Source organism: Saimiri boliviensis, chromosome 2 (assembly GCF_048565385.1).
Source record: "Saimiri boliviensis isolate mSaiBol1 chromosome 2, mSaiBol1.pri, whole genome shotgun sequence".
In the NCBI taxonomy this organism is placed as follows: domain Eukaryota; kingdom Metazoa; phylum Chordata; class Mammalia; order Primates; family Cebidae; genus Saimiri; species Saimiri boliviensis.
The window spans coordinates 38,815,492-38,829,748 of NC_133450.1; the positions used below are offsets into that span (position 1 = coordinate 38,815,492).

At 41.8% G+C, this 14,257-nt stretch overlaps 1 pseudogene; it reads right to left on the bottom strand.

Moving 5' to 3' along the window:
* Positions 1 to 13,358: 13,358 nt before the first annotated feature.
* Positions 13,359 to 13,899, bottom strand: LOC120363949 (prothymosin alpha pseudogene; annotated as a pseudogene).
* Between the last annotated feature and the right edge of the window lie 358 nt (positions 13,900 to 14,257).

The following is a 14,257-nucleotide window of genomic DNA, read 5'->3' on the forward strand; positions in this document are numbered from 1 at the left end:
AGCAGGTGAATAAACAGTAACTGAACAGTTTGGGAAGAGACACTTAGAGAGCTGCAGAAAATCTAAAACGAACACTTAAAGTATTAGTAATAATTAGCCGTTCCAGAGTCCTCTGGGGGACATAGCAACGAGGAACGTATTTCTGTCTCTCTCAGGTGTCACAGATGCACCTTAGTGGCGGACAAACACTATGTAAATAGAAAAATGACCAGGTGAGATTTCCCTGCATCATTTCCCAATCCTGTGGATCTCAAAATCCTTTCGACTGGCGCCCCGCCTCTTTCTTTCTCTATGTATTGAAAGCATCTTATTATTCGTAACAATCTAATTAACTTGAATACGAATCTCCGAGGTTTGTCTCTGCATCAGAACTATGTGTCTTCATCACACTCCCCTACTCCAGTGGGAATATCAGCATCTTCCCTCAGCCTTGCTTTATTGCTGTCATGTCAGTGAAGAAAGATTAGGAAGCAGGGGAGACTCTGGGATCCAGATTCCTTAAAGAAGAGATTAATAACCATTTCAAAGCACAGCAGTTTAATTGGGTTTGCTACTATGGGAATTATTTTTCCACGGAAGCATTGAAATTGTAACCTTTAGTATTTCAACTTTTAGTAAGTATCTGCAACTGTTATTAAAAATCATATGTGCTAAGAAACACTGCATGATCTAGAGCCATCAGAGTTTATTATTGAAATAATTATAATGCCTCCCATTTGTATGACACTTTCAACCTTTCAAAAGTGTCCTCATTTCAGTTTGTAATTGTATGCTATTACGACCCTATGTGATTGGTAAGAAAAACATATCTCCTCTTTTCATATGAGGAAACCACAGAAGTGAGTGGTTAAAGGTCTTGTTTATGGTAAGAAAGCTACTTTGTAGTCAGCCAGGGCTAGGACTCTGTTGCCGTCCTTGGCTCAGTTTCTGTCTAATACAGTGGTACTAGCCACTTATGGCTATAAAGCACTTTAAATACGGCAACTTTGAACTGAGATTGTGCTGTACGTACATTCTGCACACTAGATTTGGAAGATTTAGTATTAAAATATGTAAAAATCTTAATAAATGTATATGGTTATGTTGAAATAATTTTTGACATACTGGGTTAAATAAATGTATTATTAAATTAATTTCACCTGGTTCTTTTTTAATGTGGCTACTAGAAAATTAAAAATTACACATGTACCTTTCATATTCCTATTGGACAGGGCTAGTCTGTTCATTTTATTTTTCTTTTTTAAGGCAGAGTCGCAATCTTATCACCCAGGCGGGAGTGCAGTGGCGCAATCTTGGCTCATTGCAACCTCCGCTTCCTGGGTTCAAATGATTCTCATGCCTCAGCCTCCCAAGTAGCTGGGACTACAGGAGCACACAACCACGGCCAGCTAACTTTTGGTATTTTTAGTAGAGACGTGGTTTCACCACGTTGGCCAGGCTGGTCTCAATCTCCTGGTCTCAAGTGATCCACCTGCCTCGGCCTCTCAAAGTGCTGGGATTACAGGCGTGAGCCATAGCCCCTGGCTCAACTCTCTCTCTTCATCTGTTTTTAAATGCTTTCTGTTTTTAAAGCCTAATACTGACTTTTAATCTTTTCCTGTTCCCCAGATACTCACAGTTTAGTCTGAGAGAGAAAATGAGCATGAGTACCAATAATTACTGGCAGATTGGGGTAGAAGAACACAAAATGGTGAGACTTCACCCATTTGGAGGATTAGGAAAGAGGAATTTGGGCCTTAAAGCATGTATAGGATTTCAAAAAGCAGAGTTTTCTTTTGTTTGGCATAGAAATTTCAGGTAGACCATGCCAAGGAGTTTGGATTGTATTCCGCATGTGGTAGAGAGCCACAGAAGGTTTGAGCAGGAGAGTGCTGCCAGAGTTGTGGTTTAAAATTATTTTAGGCTGAATGTGGTGGTTCACATCTGTCATCCCAGTACTTTGGGAGGCCAAGGCAGGAGGATAGCTTGAAGCCAGGAGTTCAAGACCGGCTTGGGCAACATAGTGAGACTCTGTCTTTACAAAAAATTTTAAAAATTAACCTGGTTGGCCAGGCGCGGTGGCTCAAGCCTGTAATCCCAGCACTTTGGGAGGCCGAGGCGGGTGGATCACGAGGTCAAGAGATCGAGACCATCCTGGTCAACATGGTGAAACCCCATCTCTACTAAAAATACAAAAAATTAGCTGGGCATGGTGGCACGTGCCTGTAATCCCAGCTACTCAGGAGGCTGAGGCAGGAGAATTGCCTGAACCCAGGAGGCGGAGGTTGCGGTGAGCCGAGATCGCGCCATTGCACTCCAGCCTGGGCAACAAGAGCGAAACTCCATCTCAAAAAAAAAAAAAAAAAAAAAAAAAAAATGGACATGTGAAAGGCAGATGCTAACAGGAACCACAAGGGGGAGATGCATAGCTTTTTGCCTCATCACTGAGCATGTACACGACAAAAATTAATTAATTAAAAATTACACTACAATCATAGATCTCAAAGAGTACACCCATTAGCATGAATTGATTTCATAATCTAAGGCACGAAAGACAATCTACATGTTTATAATTTTTTTATCTTCCCAGAGTTATATCATAACTTGTTATTAAAATGAGCAAGAGAAAAAAAATGGTCATCATATTCATGGTGACAAAAGCTCAAGAGCTCAGGGCCATCTGTCCAGTGAAGTCCTCCATTTAAATCCAGCCACATTCAGAGAAGAGAGGCAGGAAATGAGACTCGGGGGAGGAGGTAGACAGGACCAGAAATTAAAGTGTGATTGTGGTAATAGGAATACAAAATTATCTGAGGTTGACAGATGGAAGAAAGAAAAATAGAGGCTACAAAGCAGAAGGAGATTAGCACTTGAATGAAATGAACAAGTAGTGGTGTAACATAAGAAAAACAGTAAAAAAAAATCTATTTCCTTTCTCTTATAGGTAACTATATAAAATAAAGTTTGCAGAATTAATTTTATATTCTAATAGAATTTCATCTGGGACAATACCCTGCTCTTATGGGTCTTTAATAAATAGGTGATGTCCATGATGTATATCAAACATACAATGTTGCAGTTCACGTATGAGATCATCTTTTGTTAAAGGAATTGATTAAAGAAAATCTAAATGTTAAAATGGCCCTAACTGCTGGCTCAATTACATGTGCTAAACTATATCCCTGGGGCAAGATGAGGGATTTCCCTAAGGAGTGCAGTTTGAATCACCTTTCGACACCTTCTATTTTTTCTTCTGCCTTATAATGCCAAGAGACTAAAAGGATACAATGCTGATCCTATCTATTCTTTTCATCTTTTGTTGAAAGGAATGAAAAAGTGCCCCAGCCTTTATGGTAACATCCTCAGACCAATTTCACAGATGGAGGAGAGGGTACTCATCTCCAAGCAGAAGCTCATCTGCTTGGTATAGGTCATTCCACTGTGTCAGGGAAAATGTGAAATAAGAGGCTGTGGTTGTCTTCACCTGATGTCACTTGCCAGATATGAACGAATTAGCAGTAATTCTGGGTTAACACAGTGAATACAGGTGAGCCTGGCTGAGGACAGGTCCAAAAGCACTCCTAGAAGTTCAGGGTGAGCAGGTTTTTTTCATAGCTCAGTGGCAGGGTTAGACTTTCTTCCTTTTAGGGTTCTCCCACCCAACTTCAGGCTAATTCCCCATACAAATGATAAACTCCAGCCTTTCAGATACGTTTATTTATTTATTGCTTTTTAAAACTCTATTTCAACGTAACTATGCTTACAGAAGTACATTCATATTGGTTAATAGAATGCAATTTAAGTTTAAAGTTATCCTGTACAATTTGAATAAAAAACTTGGTACATGGTTTTAGACTTTAAAACTGATTTTCAGTCTGGTTTATTTTTTGTCTATTACAAATGTGTAAAAGATCCTCCATCAAATGCTGCAAAAACCTTGAGAAAATAACCTTTGGTTTGCCTCAGAAAAATAACATGCATTGCACTGCTTAAGTTTATAAAATTGGTGCCAAAAAAATTGTAATGCTTCAATTCCAGTTTAGAAAGTTCAATAACTAATAAATATAGAAATAGGTGTGAAGGAGCCTATGCACACATATGAAACTGTAAATATCTAATTTAAGTAATATTACATGTAGATTATAAATCGACACACACCAAGATTCAGATAATTTCTTCAGTCTGAACTAACACTATTTGTTCACTTCATTTGCTGAGGTCAGTCAGGGAACTGGACATAGTGGTTGTTTTTTTGATGTATGCAAAAAAGAAAATTGAGTTTCTTCCTCAGCTTTTCAGTCCAGAAGTCAGTGTACTATGAGCAAGGTATTCCTTATGTTGTCAACATTCATGGAGTGACATACAATGAGGTCTACTTGGGTTTTAATTTGTATCAGCACTCCTATCCAAAATAGTATACAAAGTTAATGACCACATGACTTTAGAAGTGACTCCAAAAAATAAAATGGCCCTGCTTAGAAGATTAGAACAAAACATTCAGCAATAGTTATAAGTCTTATCAAAAAAAAAAGGCAGCCCCTTGTGAATTATACCTCAGTTTTTAAAAGTAGCCCCCAAATAAGAAGTAGCTCTGAAAAACAAAGAGGAAAAAAATATAACTTAAAGTATCTTTATAACCAATGTGGATATAGGTTCAAAAGATGACTTAAAAGAAATTCATTTGCTTAAGTCTACCTAGGATTAAGGCTCATAGGGTATTCTAGTATTTCAAGTTTGTTACTAGTTACTAAACATCAATTTACAAATAACGTGTCCATTTTTTCAAACATATGACATTTAAAAGCAAGGGAATAGCCATTATTTCCCCCGATTCTGTTTGTTTTTTTTTTTTCACTCTCCTCACTTTTTTTCAAATATAGATTATCATTTCCATACAAAGTTTTCATGATATATGTCAAAATTTCTTAAATTGTAGCATCTGGGGAAATACTATCTTTCAAATCTTACATGGATTGGGGTAGATTTTTAAAAATATTTTATGTATGTATGTATGTATATAGAGATGGGTCTCACTGTGTTGCCCCAGTTAGTCTTAAATTCTTGGGCTCAAGCAATCCTCCTGCCTCAGCCTCCCACAGTGCTGGGACTATAGGCATGAGCCACCACAACTAGCCAGAAGGAATTTAATCATCAAAATGCAATTAGGTTTCATATATTTTACTGTGGGTTTTTTTTTTTTTTTTTTTTTTTTTTGAGACGGAGTTTCGCTCTTGTTACCCAGGCTGGAGTGCAATGGCGCGATCTCGGCTCACCGCAACCTCCGCCTCCTGGGTTCAGGCAATTCTCCTGCCTCAGCCTCCTGAGTAGCTGGGATTATAGGCACGCGCCACCATGCCCAGCTAATTCTTTGTATTTTTAGTAGAGACGGGGTTTCACCATGTTGACCAGGTTGGTCTCGATCTCTCGACCTCGTGATCCACCCGCCTCGGCCTCCCAAAGTGCTGGGATTACAGGCTTGAGCCACCGTGCCCGGCCTTACTGTGGGTTTTTTTCTTCCCCCAGTGTGTGCCTCAAGGATACAGTAAGATTTAGAGCAGGCTTTTGTTCTCTTCCACCTATACATGGACTCTAAGAGGTAGAGTTTGGAATTTTTAGAGAAACTGGGGAAGTAAGGAAAGGGAAGTCAAGAGACCTCTGTTTTGTCCTGGAGAATGGCTAGCAGATGGAAGGTTTACTTCAAGGTAACTCAGGCACAAAATTCACAGAAATCAAAACACTTGGGTAGTGTTTAAAAGAGTAGTTTTGATTTGGAATGGGGAAGGGGTACATAGAAGCGGCAAGGAATATCTGGAAAATAACGTGATTTAACGTTAAAATATTAGATTTCAGTCCTCATTGTAACAATATAATTTGAGGGCCCTAAACAAGTGGCTTACTGGCTGGCCTTCAATTTTTTCATCTGTAAAATAATGACAATAATAAATACACCTATCACACAGGCTTGCTTTATAAAATGTTACAGAAATATTTTTGATATATGTGTTTTTAAATATGACTTGAGGGTTTTAAGAAAAATAGCTCTAGCCTAGGCCAGGCGAGGTGGTTCACATTTGTAATCCCATCACTCTGAGAGGCTGAGGTGGGCGGATCATGAGGTCTGGCATTCGAGATGAGTCTGGCCCACATGGTGAAACCCCGTCTCTACTAAAAATACCAAAAAAAAAAAAAAAAAAAAAAGAAAGAAAGAAAGAAAGAAAAGAAAAATAACTCTAGCCTTAAGCCTGAGGTAGTAGAAGGAAGGACAATAAATTAAGAAAGAGGACTGGTAATAACTCAAACTGCCTGATGTGTGAATACATATCTGCTGAAGTGGGTAATATGAGACTGTGTATTTTAACAAATTTGTAGAAAGTGATTTGTATGTAACTGGAGAAACTGAGTGAGCATGTTGTGTTGGAGAGGATGCTGTGGTAGCAGGGTCATGTTAGGGAGGAAACCACAGGAGATGGAGAAAAAGAAAGGCCAGGCTCCTCCAGGAAGTGGATTTGGAAAGTTACATCAAGGCACAAAGAGAAAGGGAGCCTTTTTTGGAAGTGCTACTTTGGGTTCTACCTAATCACAGAGTCCCAACCCTTCTAGTTCTTTGTCCTTTTTTCTCTTTACAAAATCTTCTTTGAGAACTAGTGAGAGGGCTGGGCACGGTGGCTCATGCCTGTAATCCCAGCACTTTGGGAGGCCGAGGCAGGCAGATGACTTGAGGCCAGGAGATGGAGACCAGCTGGCCAACATGGTAAAACCTTATCTCTACTAAAAATACAAAAAATTAGCCAGGTGTGGTGGCACATGCCTGTAGTCCCAGCTACGCAGGAGGCTAACGCAAGAGAATCACTTGAATCCAGAAGGTGGAAGTTGCAGTGAGCCTGTATCACGTACTCTAGCAAGGGCAAGAGAGTGAGGCTCCGTCTTAAAAAAAAAAAAAAAAAAAAAAAAAACAACTAATGAGAAAGCGCATAGCAAGGTTTGAAAGAACTCAGACATATTATATATTATTAAGCAACTATAGTAGATGGTGCCAAGAATGTAACAGTATCATAAATCTCATTATGTCACTGCTTTAAAAGCTCCATGAGTCTCTCTCTTTTTTTTTTTTTTTTAAAAGACAGGGTTTCACCATATTGGTCAGGCTGGTCTTGAACTCCTGACCTCAGGTGATCCGCCCACCTCAGCCTCCCAAAGTGCTAGGATTACAGGCATGAGCCCCCACGCCTGGCAAGCTCTGTAATTCTCTATTGCCCTCAGGATAAAGACAAAATTCCTTCCTACAGCACCCACAGCTTTTTAAAAGTTGGCCCCATCTACTTCTGTAGCCCCATATCCTGCTGCTCCCTACCTCCCTTCCTGCTGTTATCCCATTTCCTGTTTCTAGCCTCACCAATTCCTCATGGCACTCACCACACCAAAGTCTTCTTTCTAGTTTTTTGTGTGCTGCTCCTTCTGCCCAGAATAGCCCTTTTTCTGCTTATTGAATTCATATTCAGGTTCTCAGACATAGCTCAAACATCACCTCTTCCATAAAGACTGGAAATGAGTATCCCTTTCCAAATCTCTCCCACGTAGCTGGGATTACAGATATGCCCAGTTAATTTTTTATATTTAGTAGAGATGGGGTTTCACCATGTTGGTTAGGCTGGTCTTGATCTCCTGACCTCAGGTGATCCACTCGCCTTGGCCTCCCAAATTAATAACAGTTTATTAATTCCCCTATTATAGTATACACAGTCAGCTCGTGACTGCAAACTTGAGAATCATGCTTGTTTCCCAGGGTTATACCAGACACATAGGTGCTCAGTAAATATTTTTTGATTGATTACAAAAGCTGAAAGCACAGTTTCACTCTTCCTACCGCCTTACTCCAAATTCCATAGCCAAAGGCAGCTACCATTCCACCTATCTCATTTGCATTTTGCTCTGTGCATTCCAGGTCTTTGCTTTCAACAGTTTTGAAATTTGAGAAGGAAAACAAACAAAAATAATTAGGAAAGTTTTGGTTAGAAATTAGTATCCCTTTTTTCAATAAATTACCAATAATTTAATTGCTAAATCATGTCTTCATTCTGTGCTCACCAGAAGGAAGATTCTGCCTAAGACATGGATGACTCAATAAGGAGAACGACATGCCCTAATATCATTCGATTTAACACCTCATTGCTCTCTAGGAAACGATCTGTAAACTTAGCACTTTTCTGCTTCATTTCTGGAAGTTTAGCAATAGCTTCTTGACTTCAGTTGGTTCTTTTTTTTTTTTTTTTAAAGACAAAGTTTCACTCTTATTGCCCAGGCTGAAGTGCAATGGCACGATCTTAGCTCACTGCAAACTCTGCCTCACAGGTTCAAGTGATTCTCCCATCTCAGCCTCCCAAGTAGCTCGGATTACAGGCATGTGCCACCACACCTGGCTAAGTTTTTACATTTAGTAGAGATGGGGTTCCACTATGTTGATCAGGCTGGCCTTGAACCCCTGACCTCAGGTGATCCACCTGCCTTGGCCTCCAAAAGTGTTGGGATTACAGGCGCAAGCCACTATGCCCGGCCTTCAATTGGTTCTATACACTACTTTGTGTATCTCTTTTATAAATAATTGGATCCAGCCAGGTGTGATGGCTCACACCTGTAATCGCAGCACTTTGGGAGGCCAAGGAAGGAGGACTGATTGAGCTAGCGAGTTCAAGACCAGCCTGGGCAACATGGCAAGACCCTGTCTCTACAAAAAATACAAAAATTAGCTGGGCAGTGGGTGTGGTGGTGTGTGCTTATAATCCCAGTTACTTGGGAGGCTGAGGTGGGAAGATCACTTGAGCCTTGGAGGTCGAGATTGCAGTGAGCTGTGATTGCACCATTACACTGCAGCCTGGATGACAGAGACTTTGCCTCTAAATACATACATACATACATACATGCATACATATGTAATAGTTTTTGTTGACTTGGGCTGAAGGAAGGTAGTCACTCTTACAGGCAAGGTGTCTATATCAGAGAGTGTTACATTTCAAAATTCAGAATGGTGCTCAAAATGTAAATATACCTGGAAGAAGTAAAATGATAATATTAAAGCTCAGGAATTCAATTTCACTCAGATAATGGCTGGGGTATCTGCCTTAGGCTCACTTTTCACAATCAGGGTGCAAGACAAGAAAAACCAGTGACCACAATACAGTGTAAAAACTGCTCTTTGGAATGCTCCTGGGGCCCAGAGAAAGGGCAGCCTGGGAGAGGTCAGAGAGAGGAGGGGACACAGTCTCAGCAAAGATTTTTTCAGAAGCGTTGATCCATCCACAGACTCTTTAAGCTTAGACTTAGGGAACGTTGGGCAAGGTGTTCCCCTGACACAAGGAACAATATGTGCAAAAGTGCAGAAATGCTGAGACAAGTTTGGAAGGGGTGGTACCTAGGGGAGGTTGCGTAGATCTAAGTAACATCACATCCTTTCACGAAGAGGATAAAGTTTTGACCCTTTAGTCAGGGGACGTTAGCTTTAAAGTTATGCCTCGGCCCAGCATCTGTGAAGGCTGTGTAACGGATTTTAAATTGCTCAGCCTTCTTCCTACCATATACCAGGATCACATTTTCCACCAAAGTGGTGGTGTGGAGACACATAAATGTGGACTCACAGCCCAGCTCTGTCACTTACTAGCCATGATGAAACGTGGGAAAGGTACTAACTTCTCTGCTCCCTCTCCCTCATTTGCAAAATGGGAATGTGCCTTCCTCACAGAGTTGCTGTGAGAAGTAAAGAAGAGAATCCACATAACCCAGGGTCTGACATATGTATTAAGTATTCCATAAATGTTAGCTATGATGATGAAGATGATTCCAATTGACCTAATACAGATGTAAGAATAAGTGACTAGTAATCGAGGGATGGTAACTAACTAACTGCAACCCCATGAGAATCCGAGAGCTAGGAAAAGTCTTGAGAAGTCACTTAACACCTTCCTGTGCATCTAAGATCAATGCTTAAATCAACACTGTTTGGCCCTACCTACCACCAAGCGCTCTAATTATACTCAAGGAGAGATGGGGAGTAGAGGGAAGGGGTGAAATAAAATCACAAGTAGAAAGAAGGGAATGAGAGATAAAGGGAAGAGGAAGAGAAATGATAGGACAAATGAGACAGAAAATACACTTTTGTGGCAGATCTACCATTAAAGTCGCCTATTCCTGGCTTTAATCGTTGAAGGCAAGTGATGACTTCAAGTTAAAAAAGAACCAAAAGTGGCCGGGCACAGTGGCTCATGCCTATAATTCCAGCACCTCGTGAGGCTGAGGCGGGCGGATCACAAGGCCAAAAGATTGAGACCATCCTACGCAACAAGGTGAAACCCTGTCTCTATCAAAAATACAAAAATTAGCTGGGCGTGGTGGTGCGTGCCTGTATTCCCAGCTACTCAAGAGGCTGAGGCAAAATAATTGCTTGAACCCGGGAGGCGGAGGTTGCAGTGAGCCGAAATTGCGCCACTGCACTTCAGCCTGGCGACAGAGTGAGACTCTATTTAAAAACAAACAAACAAAGAAAGGAAGAACTGGGAACTCCCAAGAAGTCAATATATCCAATAATTCTAGAGAGGTCCAGGTATTAAAAGATCATAAGGAGAAGGAGTCATCTTTTATCTTTTTTGTTTTGTTCTGTTTTGTTTTTTGAGATGAAGTTATGCTCTGTTGCCCAGGCTGGAGTAAAATGGAGCAATCTTGGCTCACTGCAACCTCTGCACTGCTGGATTCAAGCAATTCTCCTGCCTTAGCCTCTCTAGTAGCTTGAATTATAGGTGTCCGCCACCATGCCTGGCTAATTTTTGTATTTTCAGTAGAGACAAGGTTTTACCATTTTGACCAGACTGGTGTCGAACTCTTCACCTCAGGTGACCCACCCGCCTTGGCCTCCCTAAATGCTAGGATTACAGGCATGAACCACTGTACACGGCCATCTTTTTTTTTTTTTTTTTTTTTTTTTGAGACGGAAATTTTTTGCTCTTGTTACCCAGGCTGGAGTGCAATGGCGCGATCTCGGCTCACCACAACCTCCACTTCCTGGGTTCAGGCAATTCTCCGGCCTCAGCCTCCTGAGTAGCTGGGATTAAAGGCATGTGCCACCATGCCCAGCTAATTTTTTGTATTTTTAGTAGAGACGAGGTTTCAACATGTTGATCAGGATGGTCTCCATCTCCTGACCTCGTGATCCACCCGCCTCGCCCTCCCAAAGTGCTGGGATTACAGGCGTGAGCCACCGCGCCCAGCCCCATCTTTTTGTCTTTCCTAATAAGCTCTTTCGAGTGCGTGCGTGCGTGCGTGCGTGCGTGCGTGCGTGCGTGCGTGCTTGCGTGCGTGCGTGCGTGCTTGCGTTCGTGCTTGCTTGCGTGCGTGCGTGACGTTCTCTCACTGTTGCCCAGCCTGGATTGTTACCGGCCGTGATCTTGGCTCGCTACAACTTCCGCCTCCCGAGTATAAGCGAATCTCCAGCCTCAGCCTCCTGAGTAGCCAGGCGAGCACCACTTTGCCTGGCTAATTTTTGTTGTTGTTTTTAGTAGAGAAGAGGTCTCATTGCGTTGCCCTGGCTCTAAGAAGCTCGTTATCAAACTCGAGAATATTTAGCGAATCTCTAGACGGACTATTCTGTGTATTAAGAAGACTACTGATACTATGAAGGGCTCGGAGACTCTCATAGATACAAACAAAAATGCTAGACCAAACATTTACGGGTGAGATCTCTCTGAGAACCAAATTTTAGAGCTGTAGTCAAAGGAAAACATCCTTATGTCATCCTATGTACAAATCAATGAATACTGTTGGTCGTCACCTATTTATTTGGTAGCAATTTTAGAAAGGCACAAACCGTCAGTAGTTTGAACAAAATGGTGTCCCTTTCTGGGGCTTTTGAACATGGACTCACACCCCTATGTGATTCTGACCTGCTACTCTTTTGTTGCATTATTCTGTGAAGTATTTAGTCCTGAGAGATGATTCTGTCCTAATTATCTTTTACCCACATGTCCGTCTTTTTCCAGTCTGCGTTCTAGTTCATTTTCAGAGCATTCACTCTCGTGACCACTGTCTTGTTTTGTTTTGTTTTGTTTTTAGGTCTTCCTTCTCTTCCTTTAGTTACTGGCAGTTGAGCACGGATAATTCTGAACTGGGGCCAGGTGCTAATTAAGCAAAATAAGTGAAGCAAGTCAAAACATCCAAAGACTTGGTTTCAGGTGAGTTAGCCACCACAGCATTTTCTTAGGTGTAATTTTATTTTGATTTGATTTCTGTGAGTCCTGTGGTTGGGGCTGTCGTCTTTCTGCTATGTGACAAAGCAATGTTAAAAGGATGTGTCAAGATACAGACGAAACACATTGTTCAGCAGCTAAGCAACAGGGCAGAGCCTTGTGCCAGAGGCCTCAACCCAGTCCTCAGCAAAATCTTGAGGAAATTTTTTGATGTCACTATCTGTTTCTGGGGACATAGAGGTTTTTGTGTTTTTGCCAGAATGAAAATTGGGTAGTGAATTTTCCACCTTTGAAAGTTACTCCTAACTCATGTTTCATTCCTAAATAACAGAATAAAGATATCATCATGATGAACAAACCATTTTTTTTTTTCATAGACAAAAAAAGAAAAAAAGGAAACCTTTAATCTTTGGCCTTTTAACCATCTCATACAAACCAACTACTTATAGTACAGCTAAGTACATACACAACAAAGGTACTGGAATGCTCGGAATACGATTGTTTTTCTGTTGTCGTTTTCGCTTTTTTTTTTTACAAGGTTTTTTTTCTCCTTTGAGATTATAATGAACATGGTCACACCACAAGTAAAGTCAGAAGTAGGACAGAGAACGCTCCAAAGGCTGGTTTGGTCATCCGAGATCATTAAAAATGGCTGACCCTAACAATATGTACAAAAATATAAAATGTAAATAAAAAATACAAACACATTTTTTTTTTTTTTTTTTTTTGAGACGGAGTTTCGCGCTTGTTACCCAGGCTGGAGTGCAATGGCGCGATCTCGGCTCACCGCAACCTCCGCCTCCTGGGTTCAGGCAATTCTCCTGCCTCAGCCTCCTGAGTAGCTGGGATTACAGGCACGTGCCACCATGCCCAGCTAATTTTTTGTATTTTTAGTAGAGACGGGGTTTCACCATGTTGACCAGAATGGTCTCGATCTCTCGACCTCGTGATCCACCCGCCTCGGCCTCCCAAAGTGCTGGGATTACAGGCTTGAGCCACCGCGCCCGGCACACATTTCCTTTTTAAAGTACTTTTAAGAAAAAAAGCAGGGCCTTGGAAGTTTTGTTTTTTTTCCTCCCCTGTTGCAAATTCTCATGGTTTGGGTTGGGTAGTGGAGAGCGCGTCGTGTCATCTGCGGGTGGCACTGCCCGCGGTGGGCGGGCGGGCGGCCTCTCTACTCGAAGGTGACCACGTTTAGATTCTGAGACGGGAAGTGGAGGGTGAATAGGTCACGGCGGCCTTTTTTTTTTTTTTTTTTTTAGTTTAACTTTTCCTTTTTTGCTGTCTAATCATCCTCGTCGGTCTTCTGCTTCTTGGTATCGACATCATCATCCTCATCATCTTCAGCTGCCCGCTTGCCCGTAGCAGACTCAGCTTCCTCATCTTCGTCTCCATCCTCCTCCTCACCATCACCTTCTTCCTCCTCCTCCTCTGCCTCCCCACCTTCTTCCTCTTCTTCATCGACCTCATTGTCAGCCTCCTGCTCCCCATTTTCCTCATTCGCATTCCCGTTAGCAGGGGCGTCTCTTCCATTTTCCGCCTCTTCCACAACTTCCTTCTTCTCCTTCAAGTCCTTGGTGTTGATTTCGGAGCTGGTGTCTACCGCTGCGTCTGACATGGTGGGTCACGCCGGTGATCCGATGCGGGGTATTTAAGAAAAAGCGAGAGTTCAAGGACTCTGGCGATTAAGCTGCCGGAGTCCGCGATGGCGAAGTAGGCGCGCGGCGGAGGCGGCTGCGGAGAGCAAGCAGTCGGACGAGGAACAATGCAAAGATGGCTTTTCAGAGCAGCCAGTGGGGGAACAAACCATTTTTAGTTTGTATTATGTGTAAGACGCTGGCCAGGCACCAGGAGAACACAGAGAGAGAAGACATAATTTATGCTCAGATGATTTCCTATCTTGAGGAGATTAGATAGTTGCATTTAAATACATACGTATATTTAACAAACAAATAAAAACTACCAGATAACACATGCCAAGTGCCAAATGGGTAATATATAAGTAGGTTGGCCATATGGCCCTGCTTGTCCTGACAGTCCCAGTTTATTCC